The following is a 13974-nucleotide window of genomic DNA, read 5'->3' on the forward strand; positions in this document are numbered from 1 at the left end:
CACCCACGGCTGACCCAAAGAGCTCTGAATGCTTGCCAGAGAGATGTGTATTTTTAATCCCAAAGCCCTGAGTGCTCTGATTTCCTCGTTAAGACTGACTTAACATGAGCTACTTAGCTAAGTTATCAACTGAATAAAATAACCAGTGTTTCCCGCTTATTTTCTTCTGTGGTCATTTGAAAACAATGGTCGTGAGGACAGAGTTCCTGTGGCCTTGATGGTGGCGTGTCCCTGGCTCTGAGCATGCACCAAATCTTTAATTCCTTTGAGCACAAATAAGTTAATGAGTATGCAGACATTCATAAATAACTTGCATATTTTTAGTCCTATCGAAGTTTCAGACTCACCAATTTATCCAACTTCTCTGCAGTGAGTTCTTATTCAAGTGAACTATTCCAGTCTTGTACTTCTGATAGAATAATTATTATTATTAATATAATAATATGATTAATATTTATTTAGCTCTCTAGTCTACCAACTTCTCTGCAGTGAGTTCTTATTCAAGTGAACTATTCCAGTCTTCTACTTCTGATAGAATAATAATAATTATTATTAATATAATAACATGATTAATATTTATTTAGCACTCTACCAACTTCTCTGCAGTGAGTTCTTATTCAAGTGAACTATTCCAGTCTTGTACTTCTGATAGAATAACTACTATTTAGAACTCTAGTTTGCCAAGCACTCCACATTTATTTTTACCTTTTGTCTTTACAAATCCCCACGAGACAGGCATTCTCGTTACTCACAGTGTTAACTGGCAGGCAGAGGCTCGGGGGTATAAATGCTTTCACTGCAAGCCCTGGGATCTAGAAGGGTGCTGCTTTCCTGTTTTTCCTAATGCTGCCATGTTTAGATATGGACGGCCGAGTGAGAGCAGATCATTTCCTGTGTGTGTGTAGATGTAACCCACACTCACAGACAGAGAGCTGTGCAGGCTGAGAAGTGGAGCCCTTTGCTGAATGGCCATCAAGAGCGTTCTAGGACCCCTCATCCTTGGTACCTCAGGCTACACCCCTCACATCGCCTTAGAACCATAAAGAACATTCCGAGGTTACTTCTCCCATTTACAGTAAGCCATGGTTGTCTTCAACCTTCTCCAGGGGACTTGGTCAATGTCCTCCCAGGCAAATGTTAGCCAGGCCCAAGGTAACTCTGCCCCAGATCTGTCTCGGCACATGACTGCCCCACACTGTATTCTGCCACGCCGTCAGTGTCCCATCTGCCACCTGTGCCTCTGGCTGGGCTTCTCGCGAGATCCTGACGTGTGCTGTTGCTATCACCTTGCTTGCTTGTAGCTGGACACACTGTCATAGGAGCCCAGCTGGCAAAGCAAAAATACCTGAGACTGCTCTGATAAGCTACGTATTCCCTGCATCCTGGGCCAGTGAGAAGCAGAAGGGGAATGAAAGCTCTGCTTGTGAAGAGGCAGCACTGCGAGGGGAGGAGGTGAGATTCCCTCCTCAACACCCCAGGCCCCGCCTGGATCTGGTTTTGCAGAGGGGAAGAGGTGGTGATTCTGTCCTCAGCCCCCAGGCCCCGCCTGGATCTGGTTTTGCAGAGGGGAAGAGGTGGTGATGCTGTCCTCAGGCCCAGGCCCCACCTGGATCTGGTTTTGTAGAGGGGAAGAGGTGGTGATGCTGTCCTCAGGCCCAGGCCCCACCTGGATCTGGTTTTGCAGAGGGGAACAGGTGGTGATTCTGTCCTCAGCCCCCAGGCCCCGCCTGGATCTGGTTTTGCAGAGGGGAGGAGGTGGTGATTCTGTCCTCAGCCCCCAGGCCCCGCCGGATCTGGTTTTGCAGAGGGGAGGAGGTGGAGATTCTGTCCTCAGCCCCCAAGCCCCGCCTGGATCTGGTTTTGCAGAGGGGAACAGGTGGTGATTCTGTCCTCAGCCCCCAGGCCCCGCCTGGATCTGGTTTTGCAGAGGGGAAGAGGTGGTGATGCTGTCCTCAGGCCCAGGCCCCACCTGGATCTGGTTTTGTAAAGGGGAAGAGGTGGTGATTCTGTCCTCAGCCCCCAGGCCCCACCTGGATCTGGTTTTGCAGCTCCAGGGAAAAGTTTTGCACAAATTCTTGCTGGGAGCATTATCAGGGCTGCGCACATCAGTCTTTCCTGACCTGAGTCCTTTTAATTAGTTATGATGCTGAGAAAGATGAAATCGATGTTACCGACATCTGGTGGAAGACGAAAAGGAGCAGGATTCGGATTTCTACCCAGGCAGAGCCCCTTCGCAGGCTCTCTGGAGGCCTCCCCACTTGGTGGCCTGGAGTTGGAGAGGCCTCTGGGGCAGGCCAGGGGATGGAATTCTCAGTTTTCTTTCATTTGATTATTTTCGTATTTTGGCATATTTGGAAAATGGCTCAGCCTCGTGGTGCATGTGTTTTCTGATTGCTTTTGTCTTTGTTTTATTCTGAGTCAGGGATGGTGGCCACTGTGGGCTCCTCATCCAGGACTCGGTGGCCCTCGGGGCCTCCGTCCATCTAGGCTATGGCGCATGGGGGTTCCCATGCACAGGGTGGTCTCGGGGATCAGTCTGAGCTGGCAGGAATTAAATTATTTGGTTTATAAGATTCCTGCCTCATCAGGCCTGCCTCTGCTGCTGGCAAGGCCGACTTTCCCATGTGCTCTCATGGTGGGAAAGGCCTTGCCCACGTGTTGAAGATCCCAGGACTGGCTCCACTTGAAAGAGATTTCAGCTGCCTTGCATGGGAGTCTCCGGTGCTTCTTCAAGGGGCTACGGAAGACAATGACGTTGTGATATAGCTGGCCTAGAGTTAGAACTTGCACACTGCCACAAATTGGACAAAACTGTTTCTATTCTCCTCACAGGGACTGCTAACCTGAGTTTCTGTGAACTGCTAATTTACTTTGCAAAGAGGTAAAGCTGCATCCGTCCCCTTATCTGTAACTGCCAGAATTGCCAGCCTTTGATCTTCGGTAATGGCCGGAGTACACACCCCAGATAATTCCATCCTGGCGCCAAGCAACTAAAAATCTGTGGAGCCCACACCTGCCCAAATAACCTATAAACTAATGTTTATCTTGACCTCTGTAAACCACCTAAATGACAATCGGAATGACAAAAGTCCCCTGGCCTTTGGAATGTCTGGAGCCCCCTCACCCTCCTCTCAGCCTGGGAAGTGACTGACAGCTTTCATTCCCATCTCCACTCTTTACCCCCACTCGGTGGTTTTGTGAGTATCAAAAGGTCTTGTCGCTCTTCTTTCAGGCCCCGGGTTGGAGAGATGCGAATCCTCCGTGGTCGCTGGCAATAAACCCTGCAGTCTGGCATCCTTTTGTTCTGGTGTTGACTTTCTGTGCTCAGTTCGATGCAACATTGTCATCCAAACACCTCAGAATGCCTAAGCAGCTCTTGCCCCCGGAGCTCTGAGACCTCCTGTTATCTATTTTCGAATTGCCCAAGACCCCCAGCCAGGCAGGGGATGCTCTGCCCATCCCGGTCAGCCCTCACATCTTGCGATCCTCCCCCAGCCTCCTGGCCAGCATCCCGAGCTTTCCGCGGTGAACGTGGCTGAGCTCAGTCTGGCTAACTGCAACTGCGGCCCGAGGCCTGTGGAACCGAGGAGCCGCCCCTTTGCTCACTGGCCTTTCCTGCAAGTCCCCGTCACTAATGTCGGGCAAGGCAAGCCTCCTGTGCTTCCTGGCGATGGACTTGAGTGATTACGATGTGAAGGGTGGCTCCTCCTGGGGGCACATCCAGGTTCCACCGTGGTGGGGGAGGTCACCCCTGCCAGGCTGCTGCCGTCCTCTCGTCTGCTGCCGGGCCCTCCCCCAAGATGGCCTGGAGCCCACAGTGCCTGGGAACGGCCACTCGGAGCTTGTCCCAGACTCACCTCCATTGCAGCTGCCCAGAGCTCTGGAGGGCCGGGCCCAGCTGAGCACTGCCCCCAGCCCTGGGTGTCAGTGTGGACCTCTGTCCTTGCCAGGGTAATTCCTCTTCTGTTTCCAGCATGTTGAGTAAATTCCTTTCTCTTCATAAAGTGCCCTAGAGTGTTCAGACATGTGCTGTGGAGTCTTGCTCTGGGATATGTCAGGCACAGGCTCGGTTCGGGGAGGCTCCGGGAGGTGGACACGAATGCTCTTTCTCTTGCTCTGAGTCGCCTGTTGTGGGCCAGCCCAGGGGCTCTGCAGAGGGCTGTCCACCTGGCTGAGTCTAGCCCTGGGGTGGCGATGGCTGAACGTCCGTTCCCGGACCTTCCCCAGGCTGCTGAGTGGGCTCCCCAGCCTCTGTCACTGGGCTAATGCGTTATATCTCCTCCTGGGGCGGGGCCATTGCCCTTTTGGGCCCCAGGAGGTCTTCAGGCAGCTCCTCCCCTCCATGGCTCCTGGCCCAGACCAGGCCTGACCCCACTGTTCATGCACTTAGCTTTGTGTCTATTGCTTTTAAAACTGACTTCACAGAAGGAATTCGGCCTAAGCAGTCTCCACGGTCACCTCTCCCGCTCAAAGCCAGTCGTTTGCTCCCACAGACCTCACCTGCCAGTTTCCACTCTCTTTTCCTTGTTTAATCTTTTCTGCAACGGGGCCTCTAGTTTCAGCCACAGGTGTTTAGAGTGTTGCAGTTTTCATGTGTCATTCTTGCATTTAGTTTACTTGGTGCATGTTCAAAACTGCGCCATGCTGGTCCCTGCCCGTCTCTGATGTCACCAAAGGCTGCCCAGAGGCCCACAGCGTGTTAAAGAGGGTCTTAGTATTACACAGCTGCCTGACCAGTGCTGCAATCCAGAGTCCAAGCAGCATGCACCTGCCTTCTCCCCGTCTCTGTGGGTCCAGCATCCTGGGCTCAGCAGGGCCTCCTGCTCATACTGCAATGCCGGGGTCTCCTTGGGCTGGGCTTTCCCATCTGGCCTGGGAAGGAGCTGCTCACAGGTGCTGGCGGGGCCACGGCCTTTTCCTATTCCCTCTGATGCCAGCTACTGTGGCCCTGGTGGCATCTCCCTCGGTGGTGCCTGGGTGCAGGTGTCCTCTGCTGGGTCGTGGGCATCTCATTCTGTGTTGGACTTCTCGGTGACGCGAACCTTGGGCTTTTTATTTCAGATGTTAGCAGAGTCCACTGCAAGTTTACATGGTCATGGCTCCTTTCCCTGGTTTACTGGAGGGTCCCAGCCCCCAAGGCCTCCTGAGTATTGACTGAGTTATTACCTGGGGGGGTCATTGCTTTGTCTTCTGCATTGAGGTTTACTGTTCCTGGAACTGAATTTGTTTGTGGCGTGAGTCAGAAATCCTGTCACATTTTTTCCACGTGGATGTCACGGGCCCGTGCGTTCGTGGGGAGGCTGCCCCTTCTGCTCGCTCTGCTGTCCACCCGAGTGCCCGTCTCTGCAGGTTTCTTCTGCACGGCTTGTTCACTGTGTGTCAATTCGTGGGACAGTTTTTCTCTGGCTTAATGATTGTAGCTCTACAGTGAGTCTACAGTTATTCCAAGTTTGTTTAGACAAGATTTTCTTAACCTTGTAAATCATGCCAGGGTTTTTTATTAAGCCTATAGGACTCTTTGGCAAAAAGTGACATTTAAATTGATTGAGTCTTTTCGTTCAATTAGGTTGTCTTTATTTTCTGTAATATTTTCTGGATTTCCCCATTCAAGCCTCATGCATTTTTTTTTTGTTAGGTGTGTTGCTAAGATTTGACTTTTCTAACCCACTGTAAAAGCATCTTTTACATTTTACTTTCTAATTATTCATTGCTTGTATGTTAAAAGAAAGCGAATATGTTGATCTTTATTCAGCATCTTGTTAAATTCAGTTATTGACTTTTTAAACATTTATTTTCATACTGTATTGTGCACTTTATTCTATATATACAATCATGCGATCTGGGTATAAAGGTGGGTTTTTATGTCCTCTCCAATTCGTACACGTTTTCTCTTGTTCTAGTTTCATCCTCATGGCTGGGATCTGCAGGCCAAGCATACATATAGGTCGTGAAAATGGACTTCTTTGCTTCATTCTCCATCTCAGGATGGAGAGTGTTCAACATTCTCTGACTAATGCAGCCATGCTGAAGGCTTTTCATAGGCAGCCTTTTTATTTATTTATTCGGGAATTACATCATCTTTGTATTCCTGCTTTGAGAAACCTTTTGTGTTCACGGTGTCAATCATGAAAATATATGGCGTTTCATCACGTTTTTCCTGCATCTATCAATACCGTTTCTCTGTATTCTGTTAATACGGTGACTTACATTAATTTGTCTTAGAATGTTCGGTTCTTTCAGGTCCTTGCTGATTTTTTGCCTGCCTTTTCCTCAGTTACTGAGACATGCATTTTAAAACCAAACAACACTACTGAGGAGCGGTTGGCCAACCTTTGTGAGTCTGAGAATAGGTGCTGCACGTGTTCTGAGGCTGTTATTCAGAGCATGTGCATTTACAATTGTCCTATTGCCTTTGCAGTTTGAGTTTTTATTAAATGTTTCTTTCCATCTCTGCTCACACTTTGTGCCTTAGAATTGATTCTGTTATTAGAAGAGCTGCGTTTTCACTTTTTACTTTCCAACTAAGTTGAAGGTGTCTCTTTCGTAAATCACATAGTTGCATTGTGATTTTTTTCAAATACGTACAAGCAGCACAAAATCAGATGTTCCTTTCAAACAACGGTGATGAGAAGTCCATGGGGAGGCATCTCCTGAGTGCTGAGGAAAATGTGAGTCACCTTCATGCAATCAGGGAAGGACGTGTGAGAAGCGTCGCTCTAGTTCGTGCTTCCCCTAATTTCTAGATGTAGCCGTGTGAAGATTCTAAGCAAGTCCTCAACCGTTCAGCAGAGCCCCTGGTGCACCGTGAAACCAAAACACAGGTATCGTTCCCTGCTCCTTGTGACTTCAGAAACCCCAGCTGTGACGCTCAGTGTCTCAGAATTGCCATCACCTCTATCAAAACAGCCTCAGAGGCTGGGCTCACTGCCGGGTTTCCTTCCCCATGTGGGAATTCATCCTGCCTCTGGCCCTCCTAACTCTCTAGGGTGTCCAGCCTGACTACGAGATCATCCTGTTCAGGTGTCTGGCCGTCCAAGTGCTTCCTTGGGAGACGACTGGCCTGAGCCTCTGGTGAGAAGGGGCACTCTCTGAGAAGTGGGGATGAGCTTCTTTCTTTTTCGAGGTTCCCAGATTCTCCACTTGTGCTGAGACCTTGTTTCCCAGGACCTCATGGACTTGGCTTTCATGAATGGTGCACATGCACCTAAAATGTCAGAAAAACGAAGTGCCTGCATTTAATAATCTGCTTTTGCCTTAGATGTTAGAAGCCATCATTGAGAAAATAAGAAAGTCTTGGTGGGTGGGGAGAAGGCGGAGAGATGAGAATTGCCTCTCCATCTGTGAAAGGCTGGAGCTCCCCTGGTCGTTGTCCTTGCTCTGCTGCTCTTTTCTATGACATTCAAGTAATGAAATCTGTGTTTCATTAAGAGAAAATAACAAAAAAAAAAACCTTGCAGTAGCGGAACTATTTGCAGAGTGAGCAAGGCCTTTTACACCTGTAGCTTCCCAGGTTTAAGGACCCACCCCTTGCCTTGTAGAGGGAATGCTGCCTGCAACAACCTCGCTGATCAGGAAACAGGAGAAGCCCAGTTATTCACTGCATTCCTGCACGCTAAAAGGACATTTATCCCTGGCAATTGTTGAGATTGTCTTTCTAAAGGTTTTTCTTGTCTTCTGCGTAGTGTGAACCTTCTCGAAGTTGACTTAAGCTGATTATGGGCCACACCTGTTTCTTCCGCTCTGGGGCTGTGGCACTCCCCACACCACAGCCACCAGCCACTCAGAGTGAAATCCCTTGCTGCACCTGTTCCTTCTGCCCAGGGGCTGTGGCACTCACCATGCCACTCAGAGAGAATCCCCTCACTTTACCCAGTTAGCAAATGAGTCCCACCTGAGGGCTCACTCAGCAACATTAAAAGCTTAATTGGGCTTCTCCTCCCGCTAATGTCACAGTGGATTCAAGGCAATGACTCCTGGTGGAACTAAGATTTTACTTAAAACTTAGTGGAAAATAGGCTCTATTTTCATGTCACAGTAGGCACCATAAAAGCTTTTGGGGGAATGTGGGTTAATGAGAAAATCCATTTATTTAAGATTTTGTGACCTGTGCTCCACCGTGAGGGAAAGAGAATGTCTCATTTTTATTGGCTTGTCTCATTTTTATTGGCTGTGCTGCTGGGTGGTTCACGTTATTTCAGTCTGGCTTTATAATTATCACACAGTATTATTACGGATGTGACATGTACCTAAAGATGTCAGTCATGAGACGGTCACCGTGCACGCTGCGAGCACCAGTGCAAGTGTATCCAAAACCCGCAGGAACCGCCCGGAATCCCGGGCTGCCCTCCTCACCCGTCATCCCACCTTGACCGTCCATAACGCTTCCCATGGGTTTTCTGGCCCCAAACCACGATTTCATTAACCACAGCATTCCGTGGCTTCGCCTCCCGCGTGGGTCTGCGGCCCCGCCTCCCCCAGGTGTCTGGTCTGGCCCCGAACCCCGCCTTTACTAAAGGTTTCTGCCCTTCCCGCATCTCTCTGCCTCCCACCCCTGGCATTTACAAACTCTGAGACAAGCATGCGGAGGGGTTAGAAACACCCGGTCCACGGGGAACGAAGCGTGGAGATGAGACGCCAGCGCAGCGAACGTTTAGGGCCCCCGCACCCTCGGGAACCCAGGCGCAAACAGTCGCCGCAGCCCCCGGGCGCCCGCGGGGCCTCTGCACACACGTTTGCTGCCATGAGTTAATACCCGAAGTGAAAACGCACGAAGAGCGTCCGCATTTCCATGGACACTGCGCCTTGTCCGGTTTCTCAGGCGCAGGGAGAAGTCGGGGCCGTGGGTGACCGTGTCTGCAGCCGAGGCCCTGGAGGTGGCTCGTCCTGCGCTGCGCTGCCAGGGGCCTCGCCTTCCTTACACTCCGGGCCTTTCCTTGAGTGCCGGTTACAAAAGGCGGGTTCCGTGAACCCTAACCCCGTGGCCACCTACCTGATGGTGCAGCCCAGGCCCTCGCCCAGGACACCCTGAGCCTCTTGCTCACCACGGAGTCCTTGGCTTGGCTCCTGCGCACGACCACGTACCGTCCAATGCTGGGCACCGAGAGGCCCCTGTGTGGAGCCCCCTGCCCCGGGCAGCACAGCGCTGCTCCTGCTGACACAGGGTCCAGGCGGTGCCCGTTTTCCTGCCCGCGGGTCCTATGGAAGAGCAGCCTGAGGACACAGCAGCACCCAGAGCTTGTCCTTCCAGGAAACCTGTCCCTGCCCCTGCTGGAAGCCCCACAAAGGCCGCCAGCCTTTCAGGGCCGATGTGCAGGATGGAGAGGCACCTGGTGGTCCTGGGCGGGAAACAGGGCTTGGGTGGGGACACTGGCCGCATCGGGCAAAGCTGAGGGACTCCCCTGGATGCTGTGTCCTCTGGGCTCAGCCCTGACCCACACGGCTGGGTCTGCAGCTCCAGGTGAGCAGGTTCGGGGACCAGCAGACCCACGGCTGGGCCCTCTTCCTCCCTCCGTCTGGCGAAATTGGCCAGTCTGGTCCTGGATGATAGCACTTTCTATCAACTGTCCTGTGGCCCTGAGGAAAGGCCCGCTAGTCCTGCAGGGTTAGCTGTTTCTGTCAAATGCATCCCTGCCCCTCCCAGGGTGTCTGGGCCTGGTGCAGTCCCCTGGAGGGTGGTGTGGGCCCAGCTCTCCATCCTGGCAGGGGTTAGCCGAGTCTTGGGGCTGACCTGTGTGTCCTGCTCAGTGTGCCTGTGCTTTAGAGAGTGTCCCCCAGCCCTACCAGGACACTAGACTCCTAAAAACGTTAATGTAGGCAGGGCCTGGCTCTCTACGGTGGTTTTTCCCATCTGAGCACCTGTGTCTTCCAGGCCTCCAGCCATGCCAGCTTCTCCCTATCTGAGCTCCCGGGTCAGGGTGAGGACTGTATCATGGCAGACGGGGTGCACAGCTCAGGGACAAAACTGTAGGTGGCTGTTATTGTATGTCACAAGTAAACAAACCCCGTTTCTGGATGCTTTTTTGACATGGGGGGAAGAAATGCACTGGTGAAATCCACAGGCCAGAAAATCTCACTGTGTTTGAGGCTTTCTCTGTTTCTTTGTTCAGTCTGTTTTCTCTGACCCCTGTTTAGCAGTACTGAAAATCAAGCATTCCTGAGAGGTGGAGACATTGCTTTGGGGCAGGGGCAGGGGCAGGGGCATGGGGTGGAAATGGGGAACCGGCTTATGGTGGGAATTTCATTTTCCCGAGCACACACGTGACCTCTTAGTGGCTCGTCACACGTTCACCTGAGACCCTGAGTGGCCGTGTCCTCCTCCTCAGTGGGTTACGTGCCTGCCGGCCACAGGAGCAGCGCTCGCTAACATTTTCCAAGTGAGGGACTCAGAAGGGGCTGCCAGCAGATTGCAAGCCTGCATTCATTCCACAGCAGACCACGTCGGGAGCTTAAAATATTGGCTTCAAATTTGGCAAGAAAATGACAGTAACGAGTTAAATTATTAGGGTAATATGCAGTGTTCTTAAGTTATGATTCTACATTAACTAACAATTTTGCAGAAGTTTCTCCTCCACCAGTATTTAATCTTTTTTTTTTTTTTTGTATAATCGGTTTCCTAAGAACCCTAGTAACAGAGACTGTCTCTTTTAAAATTAAATTTTGTGATTAACTCCCAGAGCCATGGTAGTAAGAAACAAAACACAAACAACTAGAAACTGGAGAGGAACATTGGATTTTTGCTGGAAAGGAGGCTGCTGTGCTGTCCAGAGTTGATTCTCTGGCGGCAAGAGCCTCCTGGGTGAAGCCACACTCCCTGCCAAGGGCTGCGGGGGGACCAGGGCATGCCGGCTCCGGATTTGACCATCTTCACCCAGTTATGGGAGTTAGAACATGTCTCTTAGATTCTTTTTGCATGTGTAAAGTGGAAATATTTTTAAATTTTTGTTCTGTGTTATAAGCTTGTGTAAAGATAAGATGAAAGAGTACATTTGAAAGCATTTTAGCTGCAGTCAACGTCCGTGTGCATGTGTGTGTGCTTGCAGTGGCTTCTTGCTTATTTTTAGGGCTTAACTAACTGCTTTTACTAGGACTCTTACTAACACTGCTACTTCTCTGCGCCTCTGAAGACCGTGAAATACTTAGAATTAAAACAAGAGGCACCTCTCAGAGTGTTCTGTGCCCAATGATATTTGAAATAACTGGGTATGTCTTAGATTCTTCATTGTTCATAGACTCACTATGAAGGCTCAGATTATTTCTTCTTCTTCATACATTTTCGTTAAAAATGTGGGGACCTAAGTTTCTGATTTGGGCACCTGCTTCCCAGGGTCAGGAGTGTGAGCCCAGCAGAGCTCCCAGTGCTGAGCTAATGGTTCGTCATGCCAGCATCTCCAGAAATGCAGTGGGTCTGTGGCATCTTCCCAAGTGGAAGCGCAGCTCAGCCGTGGTGTCAGTGATTCACATCTCTCCTCCTCCTGGTTGGGAGGAGCAGCAACTGCCTCAGGCTCCTGTGCTGGCCTCCCTGGAGCTGGAGCCACCGACTGTGGGCACTGTCTGTTTCATTTGCATGTGGGTTTTCTCCTGCTGTAGAAATTGTGAATTCACTGTATGCAGAGGAAGATCTTGACCCAGGGCAGTGGAGGGCGGAGCGTCCGTGTCCTGGGCCGTCTGATTTTGTGGGCTCAGGAAAGTGAACATTTTCCTTTGTTGCATTTTTCTGCTTCCTACGGGTCTCTCCACCTGTGTGCGTCTCCCTACTCTCGCTGGCTTGTCTCCTCCCTGGCAGCTTCCCCGAGTGGCTGCGGCTTCTCCATTGCAATAGAATCATCTCAGGTTAGAGTTTCCCACTCTATCCAAACACGCCGGCCTCAGCCTTTCGCAAAACCCAAGGACGTGCAGCTTTGCTGGCATGCAAACATGAGGCCGATTGCATTTAAATTAGTTGAATTAAGTAAGTTGAGCACCCCGGTTCCACTCACACTGGCCAGATTCCAGGTGTGCAGTGACCATGTGGCCAGGACCCTGGCAGAGGATGGGCAGGTGTCAGCCCCCACAGGGCCTGCTGCTGTCCTACCTTGCACTGGTGCAGTGGCCAACTCTCCCTTCAGGTGGCTGGAGTTGTGGAAATAGACACAGTGGTTCTTCTCACCCACTGAGGTTACTTTTCCTGCCTTAGACGGGCATTGATAGTGATATGCTTCTGAACCACAGCCAGGGTCTGGGCCAGAACAGACGTTGGCATCTTCAGTGAGTTTACACCTGGATGTCGCTCAGCCACACAGCTGCCACGTTCATTCCAGCACAGGGATTCCTGTCAGACCACACTAGAATTTTATTGGAAATTACCTTAATAGTAATAGGTCTAGTTTTAAAACAATATTCAAAGTATGTGAATTTCTGTTTTACACACCATGTGTAGACCAGAACACAGTTGGCACAGGCCACTTTCAAAAATCAGAGCCAGGGCATTTTACATGATAACACCTAAAATAACTCCAAATAAACAACCTACCTCTACTCATTAGACTAGACACTATGACCAGCAGTAATTCCTCTCCCGTTTATTTTTAATCTTTAGAATTGCATGTGGCTTCCAATAACCTTTCATCAGAAGTGATGTGTTTGTAATTTAGAAGAATACTGTTTTGTATACACCTATGTACACATGCATTCATATATAGGTGTAGGTCTGAAGTGATGCTATGGAGAAAACATCATCCTTTGAGCAAATACTCAATGCATCATCTTAAAGGCCAGGGAGCATTTTTCACAGCCCTCTGTTGGAAGGCGACCTCATATTTCAGTGGCCACTTTCAAGAGCAGATGCAGGGACCACTCAGAAGGATTTGTTAACAGACGAACAAATGAAGCCTGACCTAAAACAGATGGGGCCTCCCTCTGCGACTTCCCGTTCACCGATCACAAAGGCAGACGGCTTTCACTGATTTCATACCATTTCTTTTTTGAATGGGGCTAACGCTTGCTCTGTTGACCCTTCCCCCAGAAACTGAAAGTGAGTGAAGCCCACAGTTAAGGTCTGGATGGGAGATTTTCCCAGCAACACGTCATGGGCACCAGGACCCCCTAGGAGGCCCCACTGCCTTGTGGGTGAGTGGGGCCATGATGGGAATGAGTTCCCTGCACCCAGCAGGGGTTACTCTGGGGGGTCAACACTTATTCCGACACACACTTTTCTGGCATATTTGTAAAACTCACAGTTCTTGTTAGGTCTTTTCTTTATATCTTAAAAAACTTGTCTGAAATAGGTGTTTAAAGACTGATAATAATGATGTAGTAATATTAAGTTTGGGTTTCATAGATGAAAAGTTTCTTTCTACTATTTTTATGATTGCCTTAGAGAAAACCACCCAAAGCAATAATCGGTTGTAAATGTGAATTGGCTTCCTCACACAGTCCTGGCTCTAGTTTTCTGATAGCTGAAATGAACCACTAGGAAATCCACATGAGGTTTTGCACTGTTCTTTCAGTGGCAGAATGGATAACCCGCCTAAACAAATATTCCTAAGAAAGTGGTTGTATACATGTGAAAAGTTCTTATGAACCAACAGAGGGAGGCTCCAGGCTCTGGAGGTCGAGGCGTCACTCCTGGCAAGCATGTGGTTGGCACCGTCCTGGGAGAGGCTTTACTGGCACGGCTTTGTTCCCTCTGCCCAGCCCCTCCCTAGTTGTAGGTGCTCTCACTGCAAAGCTCAGAACGACCCAGGAAGAAGAGGGACTGATGGTTCTGAACTTTTATCTGCTCCATTTGCAGTCTCGGGAAAAATAAAGCAAAATAACAGCCAGTGAGCAGACCCTGAAGCAGGATTCCCTGAGCAAGCGCCTCCTGGGGCTTCTTCGCCGCACACTGGCTGCGGTTTTGAGAAATGAGGGCCCATGGATTGCTCGTGTTAAGAATATTGAAGGAAGAGCTGGAGAGTGGAAGTGCTTCTGTTCACCCGGGTTTCCTGTGGCTGTGGG

This window comes from Callithrix jacchus, chromosome 14, assembly GCF_049354715.1.
Source record: "Callithrix jacchus isolate 240 chromosome 14, calJac240_pri, whole genome shotgun sequence".
NCBI lineage: Eukaryota > Metazoa > Chordata > Mammalia > Primates > Cebidae > Callithrix > Callithrix jacchus.